Here is a 16,774-nt window from a genome sequence, read left to right as displayed (position 1 = left end):
GTTTCCTACCAGTATACCTCTCCTCTGGAGTCATCCCATGTATTGCTGCAGTGGGAGTCCTGTTCATTATGTAGACAGCTGTAGCAACTGCTTCAGCCCAGTAAAAATCTGGCAAGTCTTTTTCGTTGAGCATAGCACGAGATACCTCTCCAATATGCCTGTTTTTCCTTTCTGCAATTCCATTTTGTTGTGGGGTATGACTGCATGAATATTGCTGCTTTATGCTATGCTCCTGCAGGAACCTTGCAAACTCATTTGAGAGGTACTCTCCCCCTCCATCTGACCTTAGGCATTTTATTTGCAGGCCTGTTTCTTTTTCAACCATAGCTTTAAGAGTTTTGAAATGCCCAAACACTTCACTTTTCTTTTTCATAAAATACACCCAAATTTTTCTGCTATAGTCATCAATAAAAGTGACAAAATAATGACAGCCTCCAATAGATGCAGCTTTAGTAGTCCACACATCAGAGTGGATTAATTCCAATGGCTTCTTACTCTCTTAAACATGTCTAGGAAATGGTTTCCTTGCCTGTTTTCCAAATTGACAGGCTTCACATACCTTATGCATTTCTGCAACCTTGAATTTAGGCAATCCTGCAATAATATTTTGGGCCTGCATTGATTTAAGTCGCTGTACATTAACATGACCAATGCGTTTATGCCAGATATCAATATCTGCAACTACACCGGTCCCATGTGCAAACATTGCTGCACTCAATTCAGGCATGTCTGCATCCAACGTAAACATTCTGCCCTTCTTCTTTCCTTTTGCTATCGAGCGACCTTTATTTTTCATATCCTCAACAAAGCATCCATGAGGATTAAATCTGACCTGCAAGCCCTGCTCAACCATTTGACCAACAGAAACCAGGTTCTTGGTGATATTCGGGACATGAAATACATCCGATAGGTATTTCTTTTTTCCATCCTGCATAGACAAAGGAAATTTTCCAATCTGCACAATAGGATGTGCAGTATCATCACCAGTCTCCACAAATCCTGGTTTTTCCATTTTCCTTGCATCCTGCATCCATTCTGCATGACCTGTCATGTGGTTTAACGCACATGAGTCAACGTACCACACTTTGTTGCTTTCTTCTGCACTTGTCACAGAATTGTTCATGTGCTGCACCATAAACAAATGCTCATTTTTGTCATCACCCTGTCTACTAGAATATCCATAGGACTGGTTTTCTTGAGTTTGCTGCATATTTTGATTTCTACCACGGCCTCCAGATCGGCCTCCTCTACCTCTGCCTCTACCTCTTCCAGCATTTGAGTAGAAGACAGTTTCTTTTGAAGTTCCTCCTGAAGAAGATGCACCACCATTTCTCTGCTCCTCAAAAATTAGAAGAGCGATCAGCTCCTCAAAATCAGGAAATCTTTCACGGATGGAAATGGATGTTCGGAATTGTGCATAATCCTTTCCTAGACCATTCAAGGTCACGGAAACTAAATCATAATCTTCCATTGGCGACCCAATGGAAGCAAGTGCATCTGCAATCTTCTTCACCTTCATGTGGTAGTCATTGATGCTCATACTTTCTCTTTGCACATTGTGCAGCTCTTGCTTGAGCTGCATTTTCTTGGCTTGCGTATTTGTGCTATACATTTTTGACAAAGTATCCCATGCCTCCTTTGGCGTACTTGCATCATGAATTAGCACAATCATAGAGTTTGAAATACTGATAGATAGCCAGTACATAACTTTTCTGGCTCTCTCATGCCATCCTTTAAATGCTTGCATTTGCTGTTGATTGGGAACATCAGGAAGAATTGGTTCTTCTTCATTTCCTGCAACGAATTCCCAATATCCTTTTCCCATAAGGAAATTCGTCATTCTAAACTTCCATGCTTGGAAGTTGTTATTGTCAAGCTTTTTAGTGACAATCTATGAAAGAGAATTAGACACCATTACAGAACACTGCAAAGAATTCTGTCACTACAAAAAACACAGCTTCAGCCTCACAAGGGCAAATCTGCAAAACTGACGAAAGTGGTATTTGACCACACAGTCACTTCCTAGTGACGATTTTGTATCAACAGGCAACAAGGATGATTCTGTAACTCCCAATGTCTCTGCGCACAGGCATACGATGCAATTTCTACGGTAACTTTTGACCGACTTGTAGAACAATGGTCGCACAGCATAAAACAAGGCCTTTTCCTGAGTGCGTGCAGAAAACTTCCGCCTTCAAAATAGGCCCCGAAATGGCCTCAAATAAAAAAAATAGAGCAACCGAGGGCTAAAGCCTCCATCCGCAGTATATACTGCCCTCTTGCTACACCGCGAAGGGCGTCTCAATCTGAGACAATGCACTCTTGCACTTTTCGGCTGTGCTACCTATAGAGACTTGCTCCCAAGACAGAAAAATGAAAGCAACACTGGTTCTCTTACCAGAACACCGCAAACTTGGTTTGCTTTCTTGAGCTCCTTACCACGAATAAGGCTCTGATACCATGTCAAGATTGTGGGAGAGAAGGAAGGAGTCTCACTTGTAGCTTTCTTGCTTGCACAATGGGGGAATACACACAAAGGTGAAGGCTGAAAACAGTTTTTCTCTTCTTAGTTGTGTAAGCCAAAAATAATTCTAGTACATAGAAATAGAAGAACCCTATATATGGGTCTCAAACCAAACTCAACTAACTAAGGTGCCATACTAACTGAGCCACGAACTAGAGTAGATAAGGATAGCTATCATCTAGCTATTATTCATGGGCGGTGTACCAACCGCATCTGTAGCTAACAAGTCGGTGACATAAATGCACAACGGTCACCCTGGCATATCATGAGTGGAGCTCGATATCTCAACATTAGAGAATATATGGACTTCAGCCTTTTAGGAATTTAAATAGCTAGCACTAGCCTGGGGTAAGGCAATCAACATTACTCACAAGATTTACTAAAGCAAGCTAAAAAAGACAATATTCATGGTAGGAAAGAAATGAGACATCTAAAATACTTTAAAGTAGTGGAACTAGAAGCTGAAATTAACATGGGAAATTCACTCTCTATAAGAGGATTAGTTGCATATAAAAAAGGAACTTGGGCTTCTTTAGAAAGAGAAAGCAAATAACATCAAATTATAAACAAGGGAATGGAAGTGGGGAACATTGATAGGCTAACAATAGAAATGTTTAATACAATAAAGAAGAATAAATAAAGGGAAATCATCTCAATGCTTATTAAAAAGATGGCATTGTTGCTCAATCAAATGAATAGAATTAGTAAACATCATGTAATTCTATGCTAACATCTTCTTCCCCCCTCAACCCCAAAACCATGAGACTACGTTAGCAAGAGTCAGAATAGCCAAGATCAAACCTAAAGTGGTACCATAGTCCCTAGCTCAAATAACGGATAGTGACCTAGAATTAGAGGATATCATAAATAGCCTAGCAAATGGAAAGCGCCCTAGTCTTGATGGGCAGCCTAACTAATTCTGTTAGGAATTTAGAGGTTTTTCAATTGCCCCCCTCATAGGACTGAATTAGGGGGTAATAAAAGTGATACACAAATGTGACAACAAATATAATCTATCTCATTAGAGACCAAATGGCCCAGGTTGAACACTACTTGATTTTGTGTAACAAACCTTGCCATTTGCTTGCTATTGGGCAGGTTCATCATGTTCAAGAAGGCAAGAAGTGTTTCTTCTCCAATAGCACATAGGAGGTTACCATGCTGGGAATATTCTATTGTAAGAATCTCCCATTCATCATTGGTTTGTTTCAACATCTATCATCTACCGTTTGTAGTAGGGCTTCTACCCAGTGGAGGTATTTATTTATTCCCCCTTCCTCCTCTATCGCAAAGATAGAATTGTGCCAATGTGACTGGATTACATGCTACAAGTATGCCTACCTCTTACTCCTCACATCTTTACTCTCTTGTGCACAAAAAGCATCCACCCTCTTTCCAAATTCCATATACTTGTTTCTTATTTCTTATTTCTATCTTTTGCTTTGCATGTTGTAGCTAATAATTGCATTTTCCTCTTACTTGGGAATGCATGCATGTACCTTTCTCATTTTGACCTCTGGCAAGTGTACTATTGCTCCACAAACTAAGAGATAATGATAGTAAAAGATTATCATAAATTTGATCATACATGATGCTCCGTTGATGCCCATACCTTTGGGAATGTTTGCCTATTACTTGGATATAATTTTGGGCTAATTAGAGCACTTCATTTGCTTAGTCTAGACAAATATTTGCTGCTATTTATAATAGGGCTTAAGCTTATTTTATTAGTGAAAGCATATGCCTATTGCTCATGGGTGCTTATCGACTATTCGAGGTGATGTCCTGTCATTGTTTTGAAACAACACATTTGAGCAATGATTGAAGCTCATTTTGATTGACATTGTCTATCATTTGCTACAACATGCATCCACTTGAGACAGTTTATGCCTATTATCCTTGGATGATACTTGGGCTATCTGCTTGGATGTTAGATGTCTGATATGGATGCTATATGCCTTGGCTACATATGATATGGATAATACTCGGGCTATCTGCTTGGATGTTAGATGTTTGATATGGATGTTATATGTCTTGGCTATGTAATGTGGACATTTGGGCTTCATCTTGATTTGCATTGAATTATTATGGAGCTTTGGACAGTGACATTGGCCTATAAATCATTAACTCAGATGCTATAATGGAAGCTTTGCCAACCATCTTGACTTGGATAGTTCGGATGTATGTCATTGGATTTTGGATGTCGGATGCTATGTACATGATGTATTTGAGCTTTGTTTGCTCATTTAAGATTTGATTTTGTTACCATGGGAACTGCTCCATTAACTTTGATGTTACATAGACCCTATTGGTTATGCAATTGAGCTTGACTTTTGACATAGTGGGATATTCACATGTACATGCTCTCTTTACATGCTATTTGTCTATAGTTTATGCCTTGAGGGCTGATCTGATTCAACTCTGTCTTGGACTTGCACTAACCTCTGTCAAGTCTTGTTAGGTATGTATACACCTATCTTGGCTTCTTATTGAGCTTTTGCTAGCCTGCTTATTTAGTCATGCCTTTAGCAAGTCCCCCTCAGCTACCCCGAGACCTACTACATGCATGGTTGGTTATGCTAGTTGATGCACTCTAATACTAACATATTTCAATTGACAGCTTTGGGTGCTTGTCTAATGTATGTTGGTTGCTAGAGTTTCCTACATATCCCGCATGATGTCATGGGGGATTCACTAATAGTAATAAGGAGACGTCACCTACGTGCAAGAAATATATGAAAATACTCCTTATCTACCCCCTATTTATGGGACCTTACCTTATAAAACGTACATTCCTTCCCTTAAATAACCCCCTCCCTTACACTCACGTGGTACCATATAGTAGACCCCTCGGGCATGATGTAGGCTATCACCTGGCAATTCTAGTTTGTCATTTATAAGTGATAGCTCAATTTTGGCTTGGTTTACTGTTGTACTTTATTTGTAGCAAGCTGTGATTGCAAACTGTGCATCATTTAATGAGGGCAGTCACTTCTGTCTAACTCTATTTTGGTCATACTTTGTGGACAACATCTTGGTTCAATAGTTTCTCTTGATTTGTGCTTGATTTGGCAATGGTTTTAGGGTTGTTTATAGTAATTACATCAACTTTTTCGAATAGTTTGTGCACTTGTTTGCCTTCATTATGGTTGGTGGCTTGAGTGATAGTGTTATCTTTAATATTGACAAGTTGGATGGCACCAATTATAGCTACTGGAAGGCCCAAATCGGCAAGTTCTAATCTAGAAAATGTGGGTTAGGACCTTGAAACATAAGGGTGTCAAGCTCAAACTTATTGATGTAGAGGATCTCTAAGCAAGTGTTGTATAATGTTATCTCTGATGGGTAGTCTACATGGGAATTATGGGAAAAGGTTCACGATGTCTATGACAAATGGAGCCCTGCTTTCTTAGATGTATTGGCTGAAGCAACTCATAAACCTTTGCATGAAAGAATGCACTTCTATGTCAGCTCACTTAAATGAGTTCCATTCTATTGTTAGTCATTTTTCTTCACTAGGGATTGAATTCAAGGGCACTCTTCTTCCCTTATTCCTCTTAGTTACACTACTTGAATCATGGGATACATTTTTTACTGTTATGTGTTCCAACATACATACTACTTGGTCACAGTTGTAGGATGTAGAGGGTGTACTCTTGACTGAAGAGGTTAATAAAAATAATGTCTATGTTTCCCGCACCTCTCATGCTTTGATATTTAGAGGTAACAATGGTAGGAGCGATAATGATCACCATGAGAGAGACTCTCAAAGTCTCACTCTCAATCACATGGATAGTCTCATGGCCATAAGTCCTCATTGACTTGTCATTAGTGTGGGAAAGTAGTGTATATTTGGCCACAGTTCCATAATGTTGAGTGTGAAATATGTTGGTTTTTGGGCTAATTTTTTTATTGTTTGTGATGATAAATGGTTGTTTATTTTGAAGTGTTTGGAAAGGTTTGGATAAGTTTGAAGGGTTTTTGATGGTTTTTGATGAGGATGTTTGGTTCTGTAAGGTCTGATTTTCTTCTGTTTTCTTCTGTTTTGTTTTTGTTTTGGTAGTAGAGATGGATGAATGAATGTTTTGAGAGATGATTGAAGTTGTGTGAAGAGGTTTATGAAATATTGAATTGGTTTTGTTTTGGTTTTTATGATTTTTATGGGTTCTGTTGATCTTCTGTGAAGTTCTGTAAGCTTCTGTAGCTTTGTTGTTCTGTACTTCTGTTGCTCTGTGGTTATGTTCTGTTGTTTCTGTTGAGTGTTATGATGGATGTGTGGATATTTTGGGAAGTGTTTTTGTCTTAGGAAAGGATGAATGGAAGATCTATCCAAGCTAATTGAAGTGAAGAAGTAACTGCCGAAGATTCACAGAAGGTTACAGAAGACAGTGACAAAAGACAGATCTCACAGGACACTATGAAGTCTTTGGTGCCCCTTCATACCACATACATGCCTTTTGGAAGATGTATTCACGACCTAAGAAGGAGTATTAAGAGTGATTATTTATTATTGTAGAGAGGATATGATGTATTATTGATGGAGAGAGAGAGAGAGAGAGTCAGAGATAGTCAATTCTATCAAAACAATGTAATTGTATATGAGAGAATGAGAGAGAGAACTATGAAGACATTGAAGATGAAAAATATGTGATTGATTTCCATTCAAAGATGGTGTATTTCTTTGTGTTATTTGTTATTTTGATGAAGATTATGAAGAATATGGTTGATTCTATCAAATCCGTGGGAGATCTACATGATGCTGCATGAAGATTTGTTGTGCCTGGTGTTCTTTTCTTCATTGTGATCATATAAATCCTAATAAAAAAAGCTTGTTGATGATGACAAGATAGATTTTCTTGCAGTAGAAACCCTATTTCCTTGGTGTCTCTCTTGGGGCTCCATGTTTTTGGTGTGCAGTCGGGTAAATACTGCCATCAATAAGCACAAACAGAGGCTGAAAATGGAAGAAGTGGCACTATGGAAAAAGAAGTAAATCAATGGATAGTAGAGTTCCTGCCACCCACTGTTGAAGAATTGCAAGCCTTCATTGCCAAGGCAACATTCTACAAAAGATTCATTCCCCAATGGAGAAAGCACAATGCCATTCTGATGAAGTCCCTTTGTGACGGTTTGTTTTCACTACCCTCTGAAGCTGTAGAAAGTTGCATCATAGTTGCAAAGTTCCTCCCACAAAACTGAAGAGTAGAACAGAGAGAATGAGTATCAATGGAGGATTTGGCCTTCATTGAGGAATTTCCAGACATCATCAAGTGGGAAATAGTCAAGAAGCTTTAGGAGTTGTGGTCTGTGGAGATTCACAAAAATAAGAAGGAACAGAGCTGGGACTTATTCGTAGACGCTCAACAGCAAGATACGTAGGATGCTTGGTGTTCTGACAATCTTTTGTTTGTCCAATTGGAAACCCACTATGATGATGGCACCACCACAATGCTTAGACGTATGCATTTTGACACCTTAAGAACCGAATACCTTCCTCTGGGAAGTGGCATGAAAGCAGAATTCAGAGACGTTGAAAAGGAAGAAGTAGAAGAAATGTTGGCAAGAGAGTCCTCTCGAGACTGAAGCCTTCTGTTATCCCTTTGTGAAGCACTAACAACATAGTGGGAGCCAACCCCCTCATGAATGACGCCATCAGGAGACAAGCACTAGAGCGACTTCAGAGGTACGTGAGAAGAGAGAAAGCAAGAATCAAAGCCGAGAACGAGCTAGCAGGAGAAGCTGCCTTTGAAGCCCTTGCGGAACTCTTTACAGAAGTCCCAATGGCACATCAAGCCCTTCCTCCTCCTGCTGGAGGTTCACTTCCAAGCCAGATCTGTCCTGGAAATATTGATGACAGGCCAGCGAATGTAGTCCCGTTGCCAATTTTTAAGGGAGAGTACAATGAAGACCCCGATCTTCATGTAGCAGAGTTTATGGTAGCATGTGTGGCTAACAATGCCAGAACCCCTGAGCATTGGTTGGCAATCTTCCCCGCCACTTTCAAGGGCGCGGCGTTTCAGTGGTATGAGAGACAAGCAACAGGAACTTTTGGCACATGGGACGACCTGAAGTTGGCCTTCCTCACTAAATTCAGACGTCAAGGTTTGAAGAGCGGATGCGAGAGGAGTTCATGAATTTAAGTCAGTCCTCTGGAGAAAGAGTAGAAGCTTATGTCTCACGAATGGAATCCATCCTGAAGAGATGGACCAACCATAATCTAGATGAAGGCATTCAGAAGGGAGTGTTTCTCAGAGGATTACAACTAGAAGTCCGTAAGTTTGTGGAGCTGCAAAGACCAGCCACATTGCAAGCTACAACAGAATACTAGACAATGCAATAGTAGGATGTTTCTTACTGTGCCAATTAATCATACTGTTGCCCAATCCAAATGCATTACCACTGGTTGACCTCCTGTCATAGGCATAACCATCCCAATCAGTATCAGTAAACCGTGTTAAGTCAAGGGATTTTCCACCCACAAAAGGCATAGATGAGGAGGGAGTTCCAGAAGCTTCAGAAGCAGAAGACTCCATGCTGTGGGACAGAATGGCAATGGTACCCTTTGGATTGGTAAATGGATCTTTCCATAGGCAAAGCCTATATAAGAAGTGGATCAAGCAAAATAAGCCGTCTTTTATCAGTGGTTCTTGTCGCACCCATCCACACTTGTCAAGAAAGGATGATGATGATGCTCCTTGTCAACAAGTACCAGTCCCAAGGCCACAACAGAATTTGGAGAGCCCCTGTTATGAAACATTCCTGGATGCATCCTCTGAAGAGGAGTCCTTAAGCTCTAAGGTAATTAACATTCAAACCAAAACCGAGACAGTGCTGATCCCATTTCAACATTTCAAGGAGCAACCTAAGTCCTTACTAAAAGAAGACATTGGGTCTAGTGGGACATCAGAGGAGGACACCACCCCCTTGAAGGAGTCGAATCTGTACCCAGAAGCAGTCCGTGGGACCTTTATCCGTGAAGTAGAAGGTGAAAGGCAGTTAACCTTTGTGGATGCAGATGGCACTGAATGCCACTTGAAGGTGGGTAGTAGCCTACCAGAAGAGGAGTTGTCAACCTTGTACAACTTATTGAAAGAGAATTTGGACGTGTTTGCATGGTCCTACAAAGACCTAAAGGGGATTGATCCCACAATATGTCAGCATCATATTGACTTGGAGCCTGATGCCAAGCCAGTATGGCAACGACAGAGGCGAATGAACCCGAATTATTCCACACTGGTGAAAGCAGAGTTGTTGAAGTTGTTGGAAGCGGAGTTCATCTATCCAGTGGCCAACAGTGAATGGGTCTTACCCATTGTGGTTGTACCCAAGAAGAATGGCAAGCTTTGTATATGTGTGGATTTCCGCAAGTTGAATTCCAAGACGAGAAGGACCACTTTCCTATCCCTTTTACAGACCAGCTGTAAGACATAGTGGCAGGACATGAGCTTTACTCCTTGTTAGATGGCTTCAGTGGATACAACCAAGTGCAGATAGCAGAAGAAGATCAGTCCAAAACAACCTTCACCACAGAATGGGGGACCTACGCTTACCGAGTGATGCTGTTTGGGCTCTGCAATGCCCCTGCTACCTTCTAGCGAGTCATGATGGCCGCATTCCAAAATCATCTGCATGACTTTATTGAGGTATATTTGGATGACTTCTGTGTTTACAGTCTGATTCTTAAACACTGGGGACATTTGGAACAATGCTTTGACCGATGCCGGGAGTATGGGATCTCCCTCAACCTCGACAAATGCATCTTTGGAGTCTCTTCTGGAGTTCTATTGGGCCACATTGTCTCTACACAAGGGATATCAACAAACCCTGCAAAGATCGAGAAGATCGCAGCTCTGACAGCACCCACCAACCTCAAACTGTTGAGGGGATTCCTAGGCCATGTGGGTTACTACAGAAGGTTCATAGCCCATTTTGCAACAAAGGCAACCCCCTTGCATAAGCTTCTGAGGAAAGATGCAGAGTTTATTTGGATGGGAGAATGTGACAAAGCCTTCAACACTCTGAAGTAGTATCTGATTGAGGCACCCATCCTGTAACCTCCTGATTGGATGACGGAGTTTCATGTACACACTGATGCATCAATTGAAGGCTTAGGTGCGGTCCTATTCCAGAAGGGATCCTCAAAGCTGGAGCAGCCCATCTATTACGCAAGCCGAAAAGTCACTGATAGAGAGCGGAACTATACAGTGATCGAGCTGGAGTGCTTGGCAATGGTGTTTGCCCTAGAGAAGTTTCGCCACTACATACTGTCTACCCACTTTAAATTTTATGTGGATCATGAGGCCCTGTCCTTCCTGATGAGCAGACGTGAAAGGACAAATGATGAGATGGCTCCTTCTATTCCAGGAGTTTGACTTTGATGTAATTACCAAACCTGGTCGTTCCCATGTTCTGGCTGATTATCCGTCGCGTATCCTGCAGACTGCAGATGAGGAGAAGGATGATCTAGACCTCCCTGATACTTCTCTATTCCTGGTAGAAACTGTAACCCCCTGGTATGTAGACATTGCCAATCTGTTGGCAACCCAACAGTACCCTCCTGGCATTTCTAGTCGGGAAAGGAAGAGGCTTATGTTAGAATCAGCCCCCTACACCCTGTTAGGCGGTGCACTGTACAAGAAAGGCAAAGGTGACGTGCTCAGAAGATGTGTCGCAGGAGATGAGATTGGGATTGCTTTGAAGGCTTGCCATGACGAGCCATGTGGAGGCCACTTTGCAGGAGAAGCTATAGCCAAGAAGGCTCTGCTAGCAGGTTACTGGTGGCCGATCATTCATAAGGATGCCTATGACTACTGCAAGCGATGTGATGCATATTAGAGGATGGAGAAACCCACCAAGACCAGCGCTATGCCACTGCAACCTATCCTTCCTTTGAAGCCATTCGAGAAGTGGGGCATCGACTTCGTCGGCCCAATCGATCCTCCCACTAGAAGAAAACAGAACAGATACATCCTGGTATGTACGGATTATGTCACAAAGTGGTGTGAAGCCAAAGCTCTAAAGCGGGACGATGGCAATAGCGTAACCCCAGAGCCAATGGCCAAGTCGAAGTCACCAATCGCATCCTTTGCTCGATTCTGACAAGGACGATTGCCACACATCGTCGTGATTGGGATGATCGACTTACAGAGGCCCTCTGGGCGTACAAAACCTCCCATAAAGCAGCAACAGGACAGACCCCTTTCCGGCTAGTGTATGGTATAGAAGCCATTTTCCCTATTAAACTGGAATTACCCTCTTTGTGAGTGGCTATCAAAGAGTGTTTGGGGGACGATGATTCACTGCAATGTCGTCTCCTGCACTTGGAATATTTGGACGAAACTCGCAGGATGGCTCTACAGTGCATGGAAGTCATGCAAGCTCGACGTAAGGCCTACCATTACAGCTTCATCAAGCACAAGGAGTTCAGAGAAGGTGATTTGGTCCTAGCCTATGATTCACGATTTGGCAAGTTTTCTGGCAAGCTTCAACAGCGGTGGATGGGTCCATATAAGGTACTTGCTGTCAACCCGAATGGATCTGTCTAAGTGCAGATCGTTGACGCCTCTGATGATGCCTTCCTGATTAATGGCTATCGCCTGAAGAAGTACTTCCCTCCTTGGGGATCTTGACAATCACAGTCACCTGATCCTTTCCCCCGTCAACGTGGCACTGTAACTCTTATGATGCTACTTCTGATAGCCGTTCTTCAGCCACTCCTGATGAGGTGGACGCAACCCTCTGTCCCCTCAGCCCCATCTCCCGCCCCTGATCTCTTATCCTCTATTTTCCACCAGCGGCAGTGGCGAGGATGGTTCTGACAAATGGTATTTCTACCATTCCCTTGCTTAATTCGAAAAAGAAAAAAAATATACATATCCGTCATGGGAGAAGGACTTCAGTCCCTGTCATGTTGACCTATTCTTCGAGAAAAGGTGGAGATACCCTTGGGAATAGGAGAAAAAAACAACAACAAAACAAGAAAAAAGCAAAAAAAAAAAGAAAAAGAAAAAAACTGTTATAGGAGAAAAGGAAGAAATTCCCTGTCATAGCAGGCCTCGTTCCAAGAAAAGGTGGTCAACACCCTTGGGCGGGAAGCTGGCTGTGGAACAGGTGGCAACACCCAGCAGTCCAGAAAGTGGATTCATCAGTTGACATCCCCAGGATCCAGTTCTGAAGCTGTCTCCCTTGGTACGCTATGTCCTGTGCCTTTCTACAGAGCGTTTGACAGTCCTCTAGCAGACGCCATGTTCCTATCTAACACAACGTCCGATTTGATGGCTACCTCCCTAGGTATGCCTCTTCAACAACTGACGACATGATCTTCATCGACAAATAATCGAGTGACGTGAGCTTTCATCCTAACCGGATGGGGAAGTGAGTATGGGCTGCCCTCTATATCTATCAGAGAGTGAGACAGAGGGTGGGGGTGAGTAACCAGTCTTTCCTTTCAAATCAAATGCGAGGTGAGAAGTGTGAACGGAGTGTTGCACACACAGGAAGGGCCTCTCCATGCACAAAGCACGATTTGTTCTTGTGCACTGCACTATAAGGCTCACTGGCCTTCCTTCTTGCACTGTATGCCAGCACAGGGTGGGATGCACCGTTGCACGATCAAATGCGCACAAGGCATACAACCTTTACACAAGTGACCGTGAGGATTACATCAATGGTTGTAAGGCACGGGCTGCCCTCCTGTATCTTTCAACAGAGCGTGAGACAGAGGGTGGGCTGAGTGTGACTGGAGTTTCTTCAATCCATTATCGAGAGGTGAGGATTGAGGGACGTTACGATCTTTGAAGTAAGGTATGTTCTCTTTTCCCTATGCACCCACGGGGTGGGTTTCTGTTGTCATCACAGGATACGTCACCCTGTTCTGTACACTGCACTGTAAGGCTCCCTTGCCTTCCTCCTTACACCTATGCCAGACGGGTTGGACGCACTGATGCACCATCAACTGTGCACCCTGGCATACTCCCTTTGCACCATCCCCTTGTCAATTCCTAAACCGGGTGTGAGATATCGGTTTCAATCATTATTCATCGAGTGATGTCCGTAAAGGGGCGAGTGACTGCTCTCTCATCCCATCTGAGTGTTGTAAGCTGAGTGACTATCTTTCGTCAGTGACACCGACCCGATGAGATTCATCCATTAGCTACCTCCCTGGGTGCTGTTACATGGTCCCTGCCATGCTGGATGCGTCTGTTGCAAAGCGAGCTCTGGTACCTCTTGTCGCCGCCTGAGACACAGCGTGCAACATCGATAATCGATTTCAACTATCTGCCACACGGGCTAAGTTTTTCTAACCCTGTCTCCTGATTGCACGTGTATGTTAAGGTGTTAAATGTGGGGACGTCAGCGTCCAGTCTGTCAGCGTCCAGTCGGTTGTCGAATTGTAGGTTGTTCTGATGCATTGCTCTTGCCGTTAATGCTTTAAGTGTGGGGACGCGTCCTTGTACGTATATGTGGCATACCACCCTGCATATGCCTCACTTTGATCATGCATGTATGCCATGACTTTCTTTTACCCTCTTGGGGTCCCTTCCCCACCCAACCGTCCACTGTCACCCCTCCCTTGGGGTTGTTCCTCCTCCATTTCTCTTTCTCCCTTATTTTGATGTGTTTCTATGTGAACGTATCCTACGTTTAGCGGAATCCCCATCTGCCCTTACAGCCATGTTTGTCCCTTTGAATTTTCCAATTTTCCTTTTTACCCACCCTTGTTCCGATGCACGGTTTTTGAGTTATTAATTTTTGAAGGATTTTGCGTACATTAGACGGTTTTCCATGTGAACGTGTCTTACTTACTTCGGAACCATGCTCTGATGTGATAGCCCTGTCCTCCCCTTCCTCCCTGACATTTTTCCTTTTTACTCTATGTCATTCTGATGCATGGTTTGTCCAATATTAATTTTTGCGGTTTTTCGGGACCTTTTCGTGTGTCTTTTTGACATTTTTCCATGTGAACCTGCCCTATTTGCATCGGAATTCTAGTTTGACTTGACAGCCGTGTCCATCGCGCCTTTCCCTACATTTTTCCTTTTTTCTCCCCCTATTCTGGCTTTTGGATTTTTAATTATTAATTTTTAAAGGCGTTTTTGAGTGTCTTTTTGGTTTTTTTGCATGTAAACACCTCCTAACCCTATCGGAACTGCATTTTAACGTGACTGCCCTATGCAACCCCTTCCCCCGCACATTTCTCGTTTTTGTTGCCCGCTGTTTTGGTGAATTGATCTTCTGTTATTAATTTCCGGCAGTCTTTGCATGTGCCCTTTTTACGTTTTTCCCATGTGAACGCATCCTATCTCAGTCGAAACTGTATTTTGACGTGATCGAGTTGTTGGGCACGTTCTTTTGCACATTTTTCATTGTTTCTGCCCTGCATTCTGGCAAGCGGATTTCTCGCAATTCATCCCCGTATGTGTTTTCGGGGCCGTTTTTCATGTTTTTGTGCATGTGCAGGCCCTTTATTCCCCCCGAAACCCCCGTTGACCTTTTCCCCTATCTTCCCCCTACTGTCTTGTATATTTTTCATTTTTACTCCATTTCATTTCGACGATCGGATTGTGAGATATTAATTTTTCTTTATTTTGAAGTGTCTCGTGCGACTCATCTCGCGCGTGAACGCACGCAGTTGCAGTTTTCCGCGTCTTGCCATGCCCGGTCGTGTAAGCGCACCCCGCGCCGACGTCCCGGTGCCGTTCCGATCCCACCACCGCAAATTTTTTTACCCCCGCCCCACGCATGCGCGCGGGACGGGGGCATGTCCTCTTTCCCTCACTATTTCTTTTGCCCTTTCTTTATTATTATTTTTTATTATTTATTAATTACTTAATTCCTTTTTTTAAAATTAAGTAATTAATTCTTTCTCTTTCCCCCCACGGGCACCCTTCCCTATCCCAACCACCCACCCTTTCTCTCTCTCTCCCTTCTTCTTTTCCCTCTTTCTCTCTCCCCGACACCTTCCTCCCCCTCTCCCTTCACCCTCCTCCCTAACCACCTTCCTCCCCATCCCCCCCACCTGCGCCTCCATCCCTCCCTCTCCCTTCTTCCCCCCGGCTGCCTACCCGCCACCTGCCCTGGGCTCCGCCTTGGTGCTGTCGGCCTCCCTCCTAGCGCCGCGTGGCACCTGCGCCACCTGTCCTGGCCTCCGCCCTGGTGCTGCCGGCCTCCCTCCTAGCGCAGCTTGGCGCCTGCGCCACTTGCCTTGGCCTCCGCCCCCGCCCGCCTTGGTGTCGCCCCGACGCCGCCACTCACTGGAGCCATCGCCCCGTTGCCGCCGGTTCAGGCCACCGCCGGGCCGCTCCCTGCTCCTCCCCTACTTCCTCCCCCACCTCCTTCCCCTCCCTCCCACTAGCGGCCACCCACCCAACCTCCCTTAACTAACCCACCCCTCCCTTAACCCCTATTCCCACCCCTCCCTAAGCCCCCTTTCCCCTACCCCCTTCCTAAGCCCCCCTCCCCCATCCTGGCCCCTGTTCACCCCCTCCCGCAGCGAGCCACACGCATCGACGGAACCCACATGAAAATTACCTCATACCGTGGTTCTCGCACGGCAACCCGTGCGGTGATTTTTCATTGCGTCTCTGCATCAACGGCCGTTCGCGTGCGTGTACACGTGATTGTGTCTCTTTGCGACTGTTTACGCGCGAGACGCGCGTTTGGATTTGTCCGTGAGGTGGTGCGTGCTCGTTCGTTCACACACAGCTGTTCACGCGTGTCCGGGTATTCATTTTTGAAATCCCGAAAATCATTTTTTTAATCACAAAATCCATTAAACACATTTAAAATTTGAAAAAAATCATAAAAAATTCAAAACAAATTCTAAAAAATTATCAAAAATTGCTGAAACTTTTTATCCATAGTTTAATAATTTTTCTTCTTGAAAAATCCTATTAAAAAATTCCTAAAAATTCCAAATTGACTGAAATTCTTTCTAAACTAATGGAAATTGATAAAAAAATCTTGAAAAATACATAAAAATAAAAAAATAATTAAAAAAATTTCAAAAAATCACATTTACCCTCTTTTCTACTTTGGACATTTTCTTGGAATTAAAAAAATCTTTACATAATATTGAGAACTTATTTTTTTTTGGAACCATCTCATGACAATGTATTTATTATAAACAAAATTTTTCGAAACTCCCCAACATCAAATGAACATTTCCATCACATTGCAACAATATGGGTTTCCGTCCTCATAGTGGGAAAATTTGGGTTCTTGGTTTTTTTATAAAAAAACACAAACAAA

The sequence above is a fragment of the Lygodium microphyllum genome, chromosome 4 (assembly GCF_053477565.2).
Source record: "Lygodium microphyllum isolate KBCC chromosome 4, Lygodium_microphyllum_v1.1.10, whole genome shotgun sequence".
Classification (NCBI taxonomy): Eukaryota; Viridiplantae; Streptophyta; class Polypodiopsida; order Schizaeales; family Lygodiaceae; genus Lygodium; species Lygodium microphyllum.
The sequence above is the reverse complement of the archived record's forward strand: the minus strand, read 5'-3'. Positions refer to the sequence as shown.